This window comes from Balaenoptera physalus (assembly GCF_965194825.1).
Source record: "Balaenoptera physalus genome assembly, chromosome: 3".
Classification (NCBI taxonomy): Eukaryota; Metazoa; Chordata; class Mammalia; order Artiodactyla; family Balaenopteridae; genus Balaenoptera; species Balaenoptera physalus.
The window spans coordinates 131,470,087-131,487,529 of NC_138890.1; the positions used below are offsets into that span (position 1 = coordinate 131,470,087).

At 35.2% G+C, this 17,443-nt stretch overlaps 1 protein-coding gene across 17 annotated transcripts in view; it reads left to right on the forward strand.

Annotated features, from left to right (window-relative positions):
* PDE4D (phosphodiesterase 4D) overlaps nucleotides 1-17,443 on the forward strand; it is a 1,115,543-nt gene that overhangs the window by 1,015,830 nt on the left and 82,270 nt on the right. The gene's annotated exons all lie outside the window — the stretch shown is intronic.

Below are 17,443 nucleotides of genomic sequence, written 5' to 3' on the forward strand. Positions count from 1 at the left end.
TGATTATTATTTTTATTTTTTTGCAATGTCTAGTTGTTCCAGTGCCATTTATTGAAAATAACATCTTTCCTCCATTGTATTGCCTTTGTTGAAGATCATGCTTCTTTGTCAAAGATCAGTTGCCTGTATTTATATGGATCTATTTGGGAGCTGTCTCTTCTGTTCCATTGATCTATTTGTTCCTTCTCCAATACCACACGCCTTGATTACCATAGCTGCATAGTATCTTTGTAACTTTTTAAATCATGAACTATAACAAACATTTATAAAAGTACATAAAACATAAGTGTTAAGTTTAACCAATAATTTAAAAGTAAACACCTATTTTAAACATCCCTCTGAAGCACCCTATTTCTGTTTCCTATCTCCAAAGAGATAACTACTGTCCTAATTTTTTCTTTTCCTGCTTGTCTTTATGGTATGGTTTACCACTTATGCATCCATCCCAAAACAAAGGAGTTCAATTTAGTTTGTTTTTGTATTTTATGTAAATAGGCTCATCTTGTGGATACTTTTATGTTTTGCTTCTTTTACACAATGTTATACTGGTAATATTCATCAATATTGCATGTAGCTGAGGACCACACATTTTCATGACTATATCGTGTTCTGTTGTATAAAGTAACCACAATTTATTTGTCCAATCTTCTCTTGTTAGGAAGTTGGGCAGTTTCCAGTTGGAAAATATTATGAATAAAGATATTATGAATTTTCATTTACACATATCTTAGTGCTTATTAACATGCATTTCTGTGGGGGAATATACCAAGAAATGGAATCTTGGGCCATGCATGTCTTTAACCTTGCTATGTAAGGGGAAAGTATTTGATAAAGTGCATAAAAAGTGTATGAGAATTCCTGTAGCTCCACATCTTAGCCAAAAAACACATTGTATTGTCAGACTTTCTAATTTGTTTCAAATATGGAGATTTTATAATGAGATCATTGCATTTCCCTGATTACTAAAGAGGGTGAGTGTTCTTTCATATGTTTAGTGGATATTTGAACTTTCTTTTTGTTGTTGTTATGCTTCTTCATGACAAGTGTTTTCTAAAAGGCATTTTCAAGCACCTTTTAGGAAACCAAAGGCCCCGTAGATACAATATGTGCCACAACCTGTCAATGAGAAAGGCTAATAATACTCTAGAGGACTCAATGATGGAAACTTCTGCAAATCTGCAGTATATAGAATGCAAATATTAGTTTGGATTCAGTGTCATTGTTGTTGTTTCCTATCTATAATATTTTGCATCCCTTCTCAACATTTTTATAATTTGGGACTGCCTTTGAGATATTTTTCCTTATTGTTGCTCTTGTGTATAAAAGAGATGGTAGTAGTGCTTCTCAGGCCAGTATGTCTGTGTATGGCTTATCTTGTAAAGAGTTTAAAGAACTTTACATTGTCTTACCAATCTTCAGAACATCCTTTTGAGATAGAGAGATGGCCAGGGCGTTAACATGCTCCTTGTCACTGGAGGAGACAGATCTCCCCAGAGGGAGATGGCTGCTCCTTTATCGACATGGACCCAAGCTGTGCACAGAACTCAGGTTTTTTAACTCCTAGGCTAATGCCAAATGCATTAGACATGGCACCAATTGTTCTATGCATAAAACATGAGCAGTGTTCATCACCCGATTGCTAATACCAATTACCTAGAACATGAATTTTTTAAAAGAAAGATATATAATGAAACTATATATGATTTTACAGATGTTTCTGATAATTTTTAACAATTTGACTGTATTTTTATAGTTTAACTCCTTCTCTAAACCCCTTTAACTCTGCTTATCCTATAGTAATTGTTAACGTTCTTAAACTGATCAAGAAAATAATTTATATTCCTCTCTAAATAAATAGCCAGGCTTCCTACCTTCTTGCTTCCTACTCTCCTCCCATCGAATCTCTCCCTTGGGTTTAGCAATAAAACATGTAGCTTAATATGTTTAGTGGGACCTTAAACATTCCATGCTGGTGTCTCACCTCATCTCTGCCTTCATGTGGACTTTTCTCGAAGACTCTTTTTTTTCAGACTCTTTAAAATGATTTAATGTACTGTAAAAAATAAAATCCTTGAATTTATGACACTTTTCAGTTTATAAAAGACTATGTAAAGGCTTCTCCTCATAGGCTGTAAGGAGTGCAAGGACACTGAAACCCAAATAATCAAATGACATCCTTAAATTTATTTCACTATTATTTATATGGTGAATTCAAGATTAAAGACCTGGTTTTGTAACAATCCATCCAGTACTGCTTTTATAGGCAGCACAGTACAATTGTAAAAAGTACAGATTATCTGTGCTTAAATTCCAGCTCCACGCTAACTAGCTGAGTTACCCTGGGAAAATCACTAAGGCTCTCTATGTCTCAGTTTCTCCAGCAATAAAATGGGTATAATAAGAGTTGTGGTGAAGATTCAGTGAATTAATACCTATAAAGGTGCTAAAAACTGAGCTTATCCAATATAAGTTCTCAATAAATGTTAGCTCTGTTGCGATCTTTTCTGATTATTTACTCTTAAAGAGCAATAACATGTTACCAGAAATAAGAGGTAGAGCTGCCAGAGCTAAAAGTGATTTTTGTAATCATACCTATCAGTCTAGATTAATAGCTTTGATTTCTTCATCTATAAATATAGAATAATTAATCCCTAAAAAATCCCTAAACATTGTAAAACTAATACATAATGTTGACTAGAACTCAGTACAGATTAGTCTATTTATCTTGATGAAACCATATCACCCTCAGAGCTAAGCTGATAACCTGAAATCATGCACAGCCTCTGTTTCTTTTCTGAACTCATAATTCCATCCTCCAGCCCACTTAGTACGTTTACGCCAGAAAATCTATAAGTTGCCACAATTGCTTGAAGTATGACACTCGGGGTTTCCACGCAGCAGGGTCTTCTGATGTAAGTATACATTAATAGGCATCGCCTAAAGGCAAAATAAGGCTATTCCACAAATATGGATTGAATTTCTACAATGATCTAAGAACTGTGAGGAGCAGAGAAGATATTATGATGAGTTCTTGCTATTCTTTTGAAGCTAAGCCCTACATGACTAAATGATTAGAGAAAAAAAATATGCTCTATAGGGGCCAGGATGATGTCTAATTCATCTTTGTGTTCACTCACACTAACAAATAAATGATTATTAGTGAATGAATGAATGAATGAATGAAATGCAGTAGAAAAAAGAAAGATAAATACAGATAGAGGTCATTGGTCCATTTAACAAACACGTATTGAGTGCATTGGAATTGTCAAGGTGTGTAACTTTTAGCTACAAAATTTCTCATATAGGCAGCATAAGCCTCTGAGAGTTGTAAAGTGTACTTAGAAATCTGTGACCTCTTAAATTTGAGAAATGCTGATATGGAGATAGAATCAGGGTGAATAGGGGAAAGACAGGCACCAGGAAAACTGCAATCATCACACACGAAACAAAGAGGACTTGAACTAAGGGAATTCAGAAGAGAAGAAATAAATCCAATAGTTATTTATGAGGTAAAACAGTCAGAACTTAGTGATGTCCAGGGGTTTGGGCTTGAGAGAGAGAGGACTCAAGGAGCATGCTTGGATTTCTGGCTTCAATAACTGGGTGAGTGATTGTGGCATCTCAGTAAGAGGTCTCTCCATAGCAAGGTAGCAGACAGAGTAAGTACCAGTGTTGGAAATACGGAGTGTGAGGTGTCTGTGCACATTCAGGTGGAGATTTCTGGAATGTGGAAGAGCAATTTAAACTGTAGTTTTCAGAACATAAGTAGGTAGATATTGCAGTTTTGGGGGTAATTTACTCACAGGGGCCATGAGTAGGGCGAGAAAAGAAGTGTAGAGAAAGATAAATCCAATAAAGAGATTGAAAAAGAGTGACTGAGAAGTAGGCAGAAAATCAGGAGAGTGGTTCCCAAATCCAAGGTAGGAGAGAATTCCAAGAAGGTCTGAATTGTTGGAAAACCTGTGTGGAGAAAGTAATTGAACTGGGTATGGAAAAACAAACGGAAGAGGTAGGGCAGAAAGAAAGGAAGAGGTATAGATTCTGGGTTGGGAGACATTATAAGCAGAGTCTTCTAAGAGATGTAAAATGTCTACAAGAGGGTTGGCTGGAGTAGGCAGGACAGCACAGGGCTAAAAGATGGGCTCTGAAACCGAACTCCTTAGGTTCAAATCCCAGCTCCCCACTTTTAGCTATGTGATCCTCAACAAGTTATATAACCTCTGAGCCTCAGTTTTCTCACGTGTAAAATGGGGACAATAAGAGTTCATTCTTCATTAACTTGTTTATTTTTTACTCTCCTGTATAGATGCCCTTGCAAAAGTCAGAATGATTTTATATATACAAGATTGTTTTTAACTATCTCTGAATATTTTATTCTTTGTTCTCCTACCATCCCAGCCCCATTTATATTTTCCCATTTATGGATACTTTATTTTAATAAACAGAAGTTTTAAACTGTTTATATATAGCCTATATATAAATATATTAAAGTATATAGATATATTTTATATATCCTTAGCAAGTCTTTTCCTACCCCAATATACATACCTGTGTTTTACTTTAGTCCTTTATGGATTTAATTACATGTTTAAATTTTTAATAATTATGGAATATATTTTATTGTAAGTCAGGGCTCTGATAGTCTTTACCTAGGTTTCCTAGATTTTCAGAACACTATTTATTAAATAATCCATAGTTTACTTATTGGCTTGAGATGTCGCTTCTATATTTTACTAATTTTAAGGATGGCTGGTTCTGTTTTTAATCTTTATAGCCTGTTCCTATATAAAAAGCACCATGGTATAATTAGTATGTATAAAAAATACATTGTAGTATCTGGGAGAACATGTGCCCTCTTAATTAATCTTATTTTTCACAATTTTCCAGTTATTCCCACTTGGTCTTGCTAATTTATAAATATTACTTTAAAAATTATAAAAATTAATTTTATAATCAATTTGTGAAGCCCTCCCAAAAAAATCCTACTAGAATTTTGATTGAAATTGCATTAAGTTGCTAATTAAGCAGTTTACAAGTGGTACACAACTACTTATGAAACTCCTGAGAAACTCCTAGTTCTTAAATTATAAATATTCACAGTCAACAAAGGATCACGAGACATTTGAAGAAAACCAATAGCAAGAACAAAAAGAAACTAATGAGTGAACAAAACAAATGTATTTTTCTAAAGAAAATTTGTCTTCTGTTTCCAGAAGAAACAGAGATGATAAAAGGTATAGGAAAAAACCCTTAAAATATTAAATTTTCAGAGAGATTAGAGGAAGAGTACATTCATTAAGTATGCTCAGGTTTCTGTGAAATAGGAGCAGGATGCTGAAAAAAATAGGAAGATTGGATAAAAGGCTGAGTGTGCTTGCAGACTGAATTAGTCAAACAAAATCTCACAGAATATAGAACAAAAAGAGAGGGATACAAAATATGGTAGAAAAGAGATAGGAAGAGTGAGATGGAAGTAGGGAAGTGAGAAGAAACAGGGAAAAAATAATTGGAAAAAACAAACAAACAAACAAACAAAAACCCCTTGACATGAAGAGTGATTCAAGTCCTCAGATTGAAAGGTTCATCCAATGCCCGACAGGGGAAAAAAAAACAAACTGAGACACATGCTGATAAAATTTTGGAATTCCAAGGATGAGAAATTGATCCTAAAAGGTTCTAGAGAACAACAAAGGATCTTTCAAAGGTATCAGACTTCTCATCATCAAAGCTGGAAGCGGGGACAGACTAGGCAATGTTTCAAAGTTCTGAGGTAGATTAAGCAGAGCCCTAAGTTGATAGCCAAACTATCAAGTGTTGGGACAAACTAAAGATGCATTTAGACATATATGGGCTTTACACTCCAATAAAGATGTTTAAAAAAAAAAAAGAAAGAAATTACAACTGAAAAAAAAAAAACATATATGGGCTCAAGTTTACAAGTTTACTTCCTATAGATCCTTCCTAATGAAAAAAATATATATATTGCTAAAAGGTATATTCAAGCACAACAAAACAACAAGAATTCTACACAGTTCACCTAGGATACAGAGGGCACTGGAACCAACCCAGCTGTCTTACGAAAATAAATCCCAGGATGACAACAGTGAAATAGGCCTAGAAAGCAGGCAGCCTAAATTAGAAAGAGTTGCCACAGAGTTCCAAGAAAAATGTCTTCAAGAAGAAAGTAGGTATCATAAATCAAATTGCGTAGTTAAGAACCTTTTAACATTTAAAGCAAAGTTAATTGCCTTAAAGTTATAGATTAATCTGTCTTTATAATATTGAGTCTTCCCATCCAGGAAATTAGATATATGTATATTTTTCTCGTTTTTTTTAATGTCCTTCAGTGAAGTTTTATAGTTTTATTTATACAAGACTTTAATATCTTTTATTAAATTTATTTCTAGATATTTTGTATGTTTTATGCTATTGTAAATGGGATACTTTCTCTATTTTCTAACTGGTTATTGCTGGTATATAGAAAGCCTATCGTGTACTATATGCATTTTATAATGTTCTGCCTTTCTTATAGATCAAAATGTTCTGCCTTTCTTATATATTTTAGTTGGTTGTCCTGAAATTTTGAGTTACAGAATTATCATCTGAAAATATAATTTTGTACCCTCCTTTCAAACATTTTGTACTTCGTATTTGGTTTTCTTATTTAATTACCTAGGTTAGAATTTTCTGAGCAGCATTAAATAATTGGAGACAGTGGGTAGCCTTGGCTTGTTTCTGATTTGCTTCATTGTTAATTATAGGTATTGAATGAAAGCTATTCACTAGCATAATAAGGAACCCTTCTTCTATTCCTGTTGTACTAGGAGTCTTATTTTACTGTCAACTTTTTAATAAGCATGCTGGGATGCATCATGGACATTGTTGAATGGTAGGAAAAAGATCGTGGATTCAATTTTATACTATAGGGGACCATTGTAGAATAATTTGATTTTGAGGAAAAGATATATAAAACTGTTTAGTAATTCAGCCGTCCAGTGATAATTGTATAACCATATGGATAAAGGTAGAGGAAGTACATACAAGAGGATTGAATTTAATAGATAGGTCAGATAAATAAATCCAATTTTCTTACCTGATTTCTTTTTGCCCAAAGGACTCAGAATATTGATAGCAAAACAATTTGAAATTGATGTTGAATAAAATTTATACATGACTGCTAAAAACAGACCTATTTTTCTGCTTCTTATCATGTATACATATGTATAAAAAGCAAAACTGAACATCAGGAAATTATTATTCCTTAAAGATAGGACAGCATTCAACTTTCCCTTCTGACATAGGGAACACCAATGATTGATACTCTAGTCATTTTTCTCAACAATTTCCTAGTTTTTATAAAATATTGTTTAAGCCATAATTGGCTCCCACCATCTATTTTGATGACTTAAATTTTTTTTCAAATAAAACATAAATGAGTTTTCATATTATGGATAACCTGGCAGCATTTAAAAACATGAATTATCCTTGGAGATGGTAGGACTATGCTTTCTCCTCATTTTTCTATAAACAATAAAGTTTCAATAAAAATAATCAATAATTTGAGTATTAATATTTACTTGAAATTAATCTATCACTGTTTCATTAAAAATGTCTAGCACATAAACTTCTTGGGATGTTGATGAAAACTTTTGTTATTCTGCCCCTTCAAAATGACAGATAGTATCAGGCTATAATTTCATTTTTAAGATTTTACGTAATTATATTGGGGGTAAGATTATAAATTTATATACCATCTCCTTCATATTAATAGTACAGATCTTGAATTATAATGAGTTTCATGACTGTATTATAAGATGAAACATAACATTGGGGAAGCTTCACATTTCCTCTTCGTGAATCTGACTTCCATGCCTGTCAAGATTGGTATAGATTCAAGTTTGTTTTCAATAAACTTCAAAGAAGATCAAAACCAGGGATCGTCTGTATCATTGCTCTCACATGATAGCTGTCTGGGACCCCTGTTTTGCCCCTGTTTTTCCTAAGGAGAAAGCCACATTTTCAGGTGACTACTCGCTTTTACAGGGTTGTGTTTTTTTGTTTTAGTTTTTGTTTTTAACAACTTTAGGTAATGAATTGCAAAAAGCAATACGAAAATGTTGGTAGATGGAGAGATACACTCCTTCACCATCTGGTAAGCATCCTAGAGAATGGAGACAAATCCCACACCATGAAGGAGTGAAGTCATTTTTGCAGGAAGTTCAGCTTTGAGGATTAGTTTAAGAACTCAGAGCAGGCTATATTGTGGTGGACAGTTCCGCATGATTCTTTGTGGTTTTTAGTAAATTACACACTGTTTACACTGGAAGGGACTGTAGAGATCAGTTTAGAGATGAGGAAACTGAGGCCCACAGAGGTCCAGTGGAGCGTCCATAACATTGACTTGAACCACGTATCAGAATCCACATTCCAAAATGTGCAACTGCTGTCTTATTAAGGAATTTACAGTGACGCATTCTGAGGTCATGCAGGAAATGGACTGAAACGCTAGGAATTAGGTCAGTAGCTTGAGACAATGCAGTCTTCCAGGCAGTCTTCTGCTTCCCTAACCCAACTGGGATGGGGAACATAGAAAACACGTGTGTATGTGTGTGTGTGTGTGACTATAGCACCATCTATGCATCATGTTTTCAGCTGAGCTTTAAGTTGTACAGAAAGAAGCCACAGCCTACTTCAGCGAACAGTTCCTAATACTGCTTCTTTACAGAAATCAACTTTATTCAGTATTTCAAACATTTTAGAATATCAGGCCAATGAGATGAGACCCAGTTATGCTTAAAAATTTACTGTGTGCATATATGTATAGAAAAAATATTAACTTTGAACAGTAATGAACATTGGGTTGTAGAAGTATACGTGCTTTTTCTTTATTTTCTCTACTTCTTCTGTGTTTCCTAATATTTCTACCATGAGATTGTCTTTTAATGTATAGTTTTATTACATAAGTAATAAATAAGTACTTTTATGTCATAAAATACTTAAAACGTTGTGGAATATGGGAAAGTCCTCCTCCATGCTCCTTTAGGCTTGCTTTCCTTGAAGGAACCACTTAACGATGGATACAATTTGGTGTATAACCTTCCAGAATTTTTAGCTGAATATTCAGTTATTTGAATTGTGGAGATGTTTAAAATCAAAAGTGGTATACTACACATGCTTTTCTAAGACTGACTTCTGTATTTGATATGTTTTGGAGAATATGTAGTATTACATTCCAGTACATATAAATCTATACCAGTATTCTTAAATCACCACGTACCATGTATGTCAAATTTCTTATTTAATTATTTTCCTATTGATGGACGTTTCTTGTATTACAGGCAGTACGTACTGCAGTGAGTGTTGTTGTGCACGCTTGTTTGTTGCGTTGATTTTTAAATCTGTGACCTAGTTATAAAGATGGAAAGAAAGACGACAAGCAGGGAGATGGACGTGAGAAAAAGAGGTTAAAGGAGATAGAATCAGATATTTTTGGAGGACAGAATATTCATCCCCTAGGTCTCATCAAACTCCACAGAAGATTCAGATGCTCACTCAGGAAACAGCAACTCTGCTTCAGAATACTTTTTGGAATTCAGGGCTCCTAAGAAGTTTGGGTAAAAACCTGCACTACCAAGATGGTTTGGGGCTTTGCTCTTCTTGTGCAAGAAAGAGCACCTCCTCTCACCTACAGGCGGAACGTGGCTGCCTCCGGGTGGGGGAGGGGCAGGTGTCTGATGGGTGGAAGGGCAGGCTCTTGGCCCTTGCCATCCCCGAGTCTCCTGTCCTAGCCCTGAGGCAGTATACTAGTGCAACTGACTGATCCTAGGCACATGGTAGCCCTCAGGTGTGTCTGAGACAATAAATTACTGGGAATTCTTGCCAAATCTTGAAAATCAGCTGTCGGACTTACGCATGTACAGTATGGCGTAACTGCTCCAGCTGCCTACAACTCTCTTGTACAAATCAAAACAAATGGGAGAAAAATGGGGGAAATTTTTCCCCTAGAAAAGCAAAGTGACAAAAAAGAATTGTTAAAAATCATGGTTGCATTGAATGCACCTTAAGGACAACTCCTTCATTTATTTAAAACTTCAGTTCTCTAACAGCTAGCCAGTATTAGTTATCGTTTTGTTAACTGTTAACTTTATGTAGACATTATGCTAAGAGTTTTGTATATAATGCCTTTTTAATACTCAGAAGAGCCCTATAAAAACTATCACAACTTTACAAATAAGAAACCTGAGACGTTAAATAACTTGACCAATAGTCATGCAGTTTTGAACCCAATTTTTATTATATTTAAAATTCTAGCCCTTAACGCCAGATTGGAAATAAACCTATATTTAGTTGTTAGCATGTTTTCATATTGGTGGCAACTCCAGCAATAATAGTATGTTTCACCTAATACATATGTTGTAGATTAGTACTTTGGGTTATATTATCGCTTCAAATTATGGTATCTTTTGTAAAATATAGAAATGCTGCGTTGTAGATAAGACCATATAGCAGTAAGAAAGATATGACTTTGGCTTTTATTTGTGTCAATCATACTATCTTGTTTGAGCTTTAGAAGAGGGAAATGACAGGGTGGGGAGAAACAGAGCTGATTAGCTGGTATGTATGATTCTAAAATCTGAGTTATTTGGCATTTTTAAGGTGAAGCACTGATTCAGTTTTACAAGCATAAGTTGGCAAGAAAATTAATACCATATGCTCAATAACAATTCTTTGCTCCTAGGAAAGAGTATTTGTTTCAACTTGAGAGTCATAATCATATTTATCAAACTTGCTGATTGTGTGAACTGTATGTAAATTGTCAGACTCGCAAAGGTATGCATTTATGGTCACCAGGTGCTCCTTAGGTTCCATATTTGCATTGTTGGGGGAGTTAGCTTATTTTTTTCTGTGTCTCTTATTGTCACTGAAGACTTTAAACAGTCTAGCTGGTATTTTCTGCGATGATATAGGAATATTCGCAAACCTAATTGCTTACACAGAGTACAAATAAGAGACTTTTTCTGTTAGATTTTTTAAGGTACTTGTTCTCTAGATTTAAACTCCAGTGTTTTACTAATGGGAATAAGTTTTTCTTTTATTTGCCAAGAAGCTCCACTTACAGCTGGAGAAATGTGTTGTTTTCCTATTTATAAAAGTGTGAAGCATGTACTGTGTAGAATAGAAATTACTGTTGTGAAGTGGCCATTTTAGTTTACATTGATTGTGAAAGTGAGCCAGGGGATTCTGTTTGATTAACTTTAGGGAAGCTATAGTTTTCTTTTGTCTCTTTAGCCTTCCTTCTGGTTTACGCCAAGAATTTTCAGCAGGTTGCTCCAGAGCTCCAAAGGAAAGTACGATTCTTGGAAAGTTCTTTCTGGAAGGATCTGCAATGGCATTTAGGACTGCCAAGCATCAGGAAATAGAAAAATGGAGAAATAAATTACCTCATTTACAGAGAATGTCATTTTAGGTTAAATCACATAGAAAAAAATGGTATGGGTCTTTAAAGACTACAGACAGATATTTATAACTGAAAAATATGGATAAAAAAATAGGTTGTGGGAAATGTTTAGAAAAAATAAAATAGTATTCTAAAAGGTAACTTTTATGTATTCCTAATGTTCATCTTAGAAAAATGGTGAGAATCTCTTGTATGCTCTATATTTGTAAGAAGTAATAATAGATTTTGAAATAATTCCATATGATAGAAAATTTTTTTCTTTGTACCTGATTCCAAATAAGCAAATGTTTGAAGAAAATCTGTGATTTTTTTGTTTATAAGAAATGCAGTATATTAATAAATACCTAATTACTTAAGTCAGAAGATAAACAAAATCTGACAGAATGAGTTTCCTTTGCAACAAATGTACATACCCACAATTTGAAAGTTTTAAAAAATAACACTTTCTATTTGAAAGCAATCAAGGTGATTAAAGAATAGTTTTGCATAATCTCATAGCGAATAGTAAGCCCATCCACTGTCCCAAAGAGCAAACTAAAACAAGAAATGAGTTGAAAAGGGAGAGGTTTCAGGTAATCTAACCCAACATTTAATGACGTTTTCAAAAGAATAAATTTGATAAAATAAACTAAGCCAAAATGAGATTAGTCATAAATTATATGTGGTGTACTCTTTTCTTTCTTATTTTCCATTTCTTGTTCCCCATTACATCGTTCCTATACATGGAAAATAATTGTGTGGCATTTCCCTCATCCTGTACCCATCATAGATATACATAATTAAGAAATCATGCTATTTCTGTAGACCTCAGAATCCTTCTCAACAAAGCATTACAAAGGACCCACTGGCAATAGATTAGAATTGTATGCTAATTGTGCCTCCTAGATCTTCTGATCAGTTCTTTTTATACTTGCTCTCAGGAAAATAATCTGTATCTACAATGAGACGTAAGGAACTGTGTGATATGATTAAAAAAATGCCTAAAAAATATCAGAACATAATGTCCTAGTCCTGTTTCTGTCACTGAGAGGAGAATCTTGGCAACTTGTAACTTCTCTAGGACTGATTTCCAGTCTGTAAAAGTAAGGCGGTTAGGCTAGACTCTCTTTCTAAAATCCTGTCTAGTGTCAACTTGTTATATTCTATACCTTCAACAACCCCCCCAAAGACTTCTCACCATTCCCTAAATACACATTGTTTTACATCTGTGACATTGTGCACATTCTCTTATTTCAGCCTGGGAAGGCTTTTGTCACCTTTGCAGCCTGGCAAAACCACCACTCATCTTTCAAGATCCACCTCTTTAGCGCCAAAGTCTTCCCCAGTTTCCCTCAACTCACAGATCAAGGGAGTTGTCCTCAGCTTTGTGCTTCTGATATACATGAGCCTTCATTGCTTTATAATTATTTATTGATCTGTCTTCTGAAAAATCCTGCAAGGAAGGGACTCAGACCCTTGAAATTTATACTCTCCAGGATGTGGTGCTTCATACATCCCAAATGTTCCATGAAATTGTATTGAATTAATACAGTTAAAGGTCAATATTTGCCTGTTACAAGGGTAAAGCCTAGTGATAGAAGGTTATTCTTTATATGATTTTACAAACATGTATTTTGGTGAAATATTCATAGTAAGTTTCATTACCTCTGTTCCATCTAAGCAATACATGACCTGTGTACGTTCTAAACCACAGGTACCACAGATAATTCAATGAGCTTTGAGATCAGTTGAACTAAAGATATTAGAGGTCAGGGGTTAATACAGTAACAAAGAGCTCATGCAAATAAGTAAGGAAAACACAAAAGCTTTGATGTTAAATCATCAGAGACGTGTTCAGACAATTCACAAAAGAAAATATATAAATGACAAGTTAGAATAGTAAAAAAAAAAAATTGGGATGTCTGGATAAAGATAGAGCAGTTAACACATTCTTTTAACACCTCTACCTTCTGAAAACCATAAGCATAAACCACAGTGACAAAGAAAGTGGGAAAGGAGTAACAACAACAAAATTTTGTAAGCTCAAAACAAATGGTCAAGTGGTAACTGCCTTAGTAAACAGTTAAAGCTGAATCCTATGCTAGCATTGGGGAAAGCAGAAAAAGCAATCCCACTAAGAGTGCCAAACAACAAAAAGACAAAAATCAGCCATAGCCAGTACCTAAGAAAGTGGTGTAAAGTCTAAAACTGTTTAAGAAGCAGTTAGACGTGCGGATCCCATCGTATGTTCTATGGAGTGGTGTGACCGTGCCTCATTCACCCCAGCAAAATATTGGACATTTATTCTCAGAAGGGTAAAAACCCCAGTCCTCATAACAGAGAAAGTTATTTACTGAGACAGTGCCAGATCAGGTTAATGGTGCCAAGAGTGGAATCTGGATGAAGGCTAACCTAACAAGGCCATCTGGAAGTGTGAGTCACTCCAGCACCATGGACCAGAAGCTTGTGCAAGTGTGCCCTGTGTTGCAGTGACTGCTGTTTTCATGATTGTCCAGGAATTTCCCAGGGAAGAAGGAGAGGGCTTCCCCGTTGGATAAAAAAATGAACTTCCTGTCTTGGAACAGAATCCACAAATAGTATATGTGATAAGGGATGGGTTTTTATTAAGGTAGAAAATAATGATTAGGATGATGGTAGAAGCACCACTGAAATATTCCTGGACCAATTTTTGGTCTTTTAATTGCATATTCTGGACCTGCTGGAGCATCCAAACTCTCACATGGAATGTGTTTGCTGTTAACTTTTCTTTCTCTGTTTTATCCAATGCTGTAAAATCTGCTAATCTTGATATACCAAGTCTCTTAACACTGGGTTATTATAAAAGAAGTCTGTGTTTCAGTGGTATGGGGAATGGAGAAGAGATAAGGAGAAAGAAGGATTTAAGTTAGTTTTTAGAATGCTTTCCTTTGTTCATGAGTTGAAAGAAGAGGTAGAAAGGCAGTCACTTATATAACATTATGCTCCAACTGCACTGATCAGCCATCCATTTCTCCAAGAAACCATTTTAATTCCAGCCACTCGAATTTGCACTTTGTTCCTTCTCTCTAGAACACCCTAACAACCTTTTTCTGTCTGATAAACTTTACTTACTCTTCCAGACCAAGTTGAAATGTTCCGTCCAGTGTGAAAACTTCCATAACTCCAGAAAATAACAAGCATAATAACTGCAATTTAACGAGCCGCCTGGCCCTTTAGCCGATTCTTATCTATCAGATAAGCAAGGTAGTTTCCTTCTTTACAGAGAAGGTAACTAAGGCTGAGAAGACTTGAGTAAGTGGCTCAAGAGCAGAGACAGTTGTCCCTCAGTATCTGCAGGTGATTGGTACCAGGACACCCCTCAGCAAAATGTGTGGATGCTCAATTCCCTTATATAAAATCGTGTAGTATTTGCATATAACCTAACATCCTCCCTACACTTTAAATCATCTCTAGATTACTTATAATAACTAATGCAATCTAAATGCTATGTAAATAGCTGCCAGTGTGAAGCAAATTCAAGTTTTGCTCTTTGGAACTTTCTGGACATTTTTGGGTGAATACTTTTGATCCACAGTTGACTGAATCCAGGAATGTGAAAACTGTGGATACTGAGGACAGACTATAGTGAGATTTGAAATCCAAAGCCTAAAGCCCATTCTTTTTGAAATCTGCATCACTTACCGATCATTTTGTTTTATATTTGTTAACATGCTTGTCTCCCTCACTGGACTGAGTCTTTATTCCTTCATGGAAAATAAATTGTCTTGGGGGGTGGTATTTTTACATATAACATTAATCAGATTTAAACTTTTCATTTATTGTTGACATTCCTTGTTTGACTCTACAGTCCACAGGGCAACATGTTTAAACCAGATATGTTTTATTCATTATTGAATCCAACACCTGTCACAGTGTCTGCCACAGAAAGTGCTCAATATATATTTTTGAGTGAATAAATGAATTAACTAACAACTAAATGAACAAATGAATGAAGCAGAAGGACTGAAATTCAGCTCCTAGCAAAATAATACTTTTTTTTTTTTTTACTTTCATTGTCCCCATTTTCTGAATAGGCAGTGATTTCTTAAACTAATGTGAAATATACCATCAACGTCAACAATCATGTTAACCCAGATGAAATCTGTACCCTAACAGAATCTCAGCATGCTGGCAGTGTGGGTTAGGGGCAAGTTTTACTTTCTTATAAACAAAGAGACTGAGACTTCAGAATACTCAGCCATAGAGATGTTGGATTTTGTATTTCATACATATAGGCTGTTTTTTTTTTTTTAAGGAAGACAAAACTAATATACTTTATTTTTTTATTGCAAGACATACAAAGACATTTGGATTTTTTTTCTTTTTAAAAATTTTTTATTTTATATTGGAATATAGTTGATTCATAATGTTGTGTTAGTTTCAGGTGGACAGCAAAGTGATTTAGTTATACATATTTATGTATCTATTCTTTTTCAGATTCTTTTCCCATATAGGTTATTACAGAGTTAGGCTGTATTTAATCTAGAACTCAAGTAGGCAGTTTTAAGCTCTGGACGTCAAGCCAGTGTGGTTCATGTTTTGTCACTATAGGCTCTAAAGTAGAACTTTATTTTAGTAGTCTTATGAGGTTTTCTTAAATTTTGAGTTATTAAAAACTGACCACAAAGAGTATTATAAAAGATTGCACCAATTACAAGGTACTTGGCCTCTAGGTACTAACTTACAATTTACTTAAAGTAAATTAAGAAATATATGTTTACTGGAAAGTTCTTAAAGTCTAAAAATAGTGTGCTTTTTGTAAAGAAAGCCCATGTCCTGTTTTTCTTTTTTAAAAAAATTAAAGCCCATTAGAAATAAGAGATAGCAAAAGGTATTAAATTATTTCTTCCATAATAGCACAATCCCACATCAGATTTTAAATATTAATACAAAAGAATAGGCGAAAGGATAATGGCACGGACTTCAGTTCTTACCCAAATAAGGCAGGAAATTTAGTGAAATCAGTTTTCCTCTAATCTTATGTGGGAAAAAAAAGTGTCATATAGCAAACCCATATGATTCCAATCTGCTGGGCTTATTCATCCCTGCAGTGACATTCAGACTCCAGAAACTATATCAGAAACGTAGTCAATATTTCAACACCATCATGCAGGCTAGAAATGTGGGTAAGGTATGTGATAACTTACTGCATTTCAAAAAAAAGTGTCCTTGGGCTTCCCTGGTGGTGCAGTGGTTAAGAATCCACCTGCCAATGCAGGGGACACGGGTTCGAGCCCTGGTCCGGGAAGATCCCACATGCTGCGGAGCAACTAAGCCTGTGCACCACAACTACTGAGCCTGTGCTCTAGAGCCCGCAAGCCACAACTACTGAGCCCACACGCTGCAACTACTGAAGCCTGCGCACCTAGAGCCCATGCTCTGCAACAAGAGGAGCCACTGCAGTGGGAAGCCCACGCACCGCAGCAAAGAGTAGCCCCCGCTCACCACAACTAGAGAAAGCCCACGCGCAGCAACGAAGACCCAATGCAGCAAAAAATAAAATTAATTTATATGTATAAAAAAAAGTGTCCTGATTGGGACAAGATGTTAATCATATATATTCTTCTCTCTTCAGAAACTTACGACTGTTTTCTTCCTTGCAACTCATTCTCCATAAAGGCATGTTTTCTCTTCTTTTCTCCATAGAATGAAAAAGAAAAAGAAGAAGGATCAGTATCTTAAAAATAAGCTTTCCTACCACTTGGGGAGATGACCAACTTCCTTTACTAGTCACTCATTTTGCACGATCCTCTCCTGCCTCAACTTACAATGTTCTCCCACACGTGCACCCTCTCCTATAACAAATGCACCGTTCTCATGACTTTACACCTTTGTCCATGTTATTCTCTTTGTCTGGGACCCCTCCTCACCTACCCACTCCTTCCGCAATTCCACCCTTGCTCCTCTTCCCTGCACCTAATTCCTCCTGCTTTTTGATGTATCAAGAATCAGCTCCTCTAGGAAGTC